Here is a 2710-nt window from a genome sequence, read left to right on the forward strand (position 1 = left end):
ACCTTGTTAGATGGTTTAGTGTCCTTGTTAGATGGTTTAGTAGAGGTGTAGACCTTGTTAGATGGTTTAGTAGAGGTGTAGACCTTGTTAGATGGTTTAGTAGAGGTGTAGACCTTGTTAGATGGTTTAGTAGAGGTGTAGCCCTTGTTAGATGGTTTTGTAGATGGTTTAGTAGAGGTCCTTGTTAGATGGTTTAGTAGAGGTCCATGTTAGATGGTTTAGTAGAGGTCCTTGTTAGATAGGCCTTATGGTTTAGTAGAGGTGTAGACCTTGTTAGATGGTTTAGTAGAGGTGTAGACCTTGTTAGATCGTTTAGTAGAGGTGTAGACCTTGTTAGATGGTTTAGTAGAGGTGTAGACCTTGTTAGATCGTTTAGTAGAGGTGTAGACCTTGTTAGATGGTTTAGTAGAGGTGTAGACCTTGTTAGATGGTTTAGTAGAGGTCCATGTTAATGGTTTAGTCCTTGTTAGATGGTTTAGTAGAGGTCCTTGTTAGATGGTTTAGTAGAGGTCCTTGTTAGATGGTTTAGTAGAGGTCCTAGATGGTTTAGTAGAGGTGTAGACCTTGTTAGATGGTTTAGTAGAGGTCCATGTTAGATGGTTTAGTAAAGGTGTAGACCTTGTTAGATGGTTTAGTAGAGGTCCTTGTTAGATGGTTTAGTAGAGGTGTAGACCTTGTTAGATGGTTTAGTAGAGGTGTAGACCTTGTTAGATGGTTTAGTAGAGGTCCTTGTTAGATGGTTTAGTAGAGGTGTAGACCTTGTTAGATGGTTTAGTAGAGGTCCTTGTTAGATGGTTTAGTAGAGGTGTAGACCTTGTTAGATGGTTTAGTAGAGGTGTAGACCTTGTTAGATGGTTTAGTAGAGGTGTAGACCTGTTAGATGGTTCAGTAGAGGTGTAGACCTTGTTTGGTTCAGTAAATGTAGACCTTGTTAGATGGTTTAGTAGAGGTGTAGACCTTGTTAGATGGTTTAGTAGAGTGTAGACCTTGTTAGATGGTTTAGTAGAGGTGTAGACCTTGTTAGATGGTTTAGTAGAGGTGTAGACCTTGTTAGATGGTTTAGTAGAGGTCCTTGTTAGATGGTTTAGTAGAGTGTAGACCTTGTTAGATGGTTTAGTAGAGGTGTAGACCTTGTTAGATGGTTTAGTAGAGGTGTAGTCCCTTGTTAGATGGTTTAGTAGAGGTGTAGACCTTGTTAGATGGTTTAGTAGAGGTGTAGACCTTGTTAGATGGTTTAGTAGAGGTCCTTGTTAGATGGTTTAGTAGAGGTCCTTGTTAGATGGTTTAGTAGAGGTCCTTGTTAGATGGTTTTAGGTCCTTGTTAGATGGTTTAGTGAGGTCCTTGTTAGATGGTTTAGTAGAGGTGTAGACCTTGTTAGATGGTTTAGTAGAGGTCCTTGTTAGATGGTTTAGTAGAGATGTAGACCTTGTTAGATGGTTTAGTAGAGGTGTAGACCTTGTTAGATGGTTTAGTAGAGGTGTAGACCTTGTTAGATGGTTTAGTAGAGGTGTAGACCTTGTTAGATGGTTTAGTAGAGTGTAGACCTTGTTAGATGGTTTAGTAGAGGTGTAGACCTTGTTAGATGGTTTAGTAGAGGTGTAGACCTTGTTAGATGGTTTAGTAGAGGTGTAGACCTTGTTAGATGGTTTAGTAGAGGTGTAGACCTTGTTAGATGGTTTTAAGGTGTAGACCTTGTTAGATGGTTTAGTAGAGGTGTAGACCTTGTTAGATGGTTTAGTAGAGGACCTTGTTAGATGGTTTAGTAGAGGTCCTTGTTAGATGGTTTAGTAGAGGCCCTTGTTAGATGGTTTAGTAGAGGTCCTTGTTAGATGGTTTAGTAGAGGTGTAGACCTTGTTAGATGGTTTAGTAGAGGTGTAGACCTTGTTAGATGGTTTAGTAGAGTAGACCTTGTTAGATGGTTTAGTAGAGGCCTTGTTAGATGGTTTAGTAGAGGTGTAGACCTTGTTAGATGGTTTAGTAGAGGTCCATGTTAGATGGTTTAGTAGAGTAGACCTTGTTAGATGGTTTAGTAGAGGTCCATGTTAGATGGTTTAGTAGAGTGTAGACCTTGTTAGATGGTTTAGTAGAGGTGTAGACCTTATTAGATGGTTTAGTAGAGGTGTAGACCTTGTTAGATGGTTTAGTAGAGGCCCTTGTTAGATGGTTTAGTAGAGGTCCTTGTTAGATGGTTTAGTAGAGGCCCTTGTTAGATGGTTTAGTAGAGGCCCTTGTTAGATGGTTTTAGTAGAGGACCTTGTTAGATGGTTTAGTAGAGGTCCTTGTTAGATGGTTTAGTAGAGGCCCTTGTTAGATGGTTTAGTAGAGGTCCTTGTTAGGTGGTTTAGTAGAGGTGTAGACCTTGTTAGATGGTTTAGTAGAGGTGTAGACCTTGTTAGATGGTTCAGTAGAGGTGTAGACCTTGTTAGATGGTTTATTAGAGGTGTAGACCTTGTTAGATGGTTTAGTAGAGGTGTAGACCTTGTTAGATGGTTTAGTAGAGGTGAAGGCCTCGTTAGATGGTTTAGTAGAGGTAGAATAGTATGCAGAGCCACAATCAGCACCTCAACTCCTTCCTTACTGTGTGATGGTGTTTGGGAACGTCGCGATGGTTTGAAGGGTGTTAGTCGGTAAGCTGCCATTTTAACGTCCTGATAATGCCATTCATGTTACGCTGAGATGTACCGAGTGTAGTACCTATCTAAATGTCT

Source organism: Oncorhynchus keta, unplaced genomic scaffold (assembly GCF_023373465.1).
Source record: "Oncorhynchus keta strain PuntledgeMale-10-30-2019 unplaced genomic scaffold, Oket_V2 Un_contig_20715_pilon_pilon, whole genome shotgun sequence".
Classification (NCBI taxonomy): domain Eukaryota; kingdom Metazoa; phylum Chordata; class Actinopteri; order Salmoniformes; family Salmonidae; genus Oncorhynchus; species Oncorhynchus keta.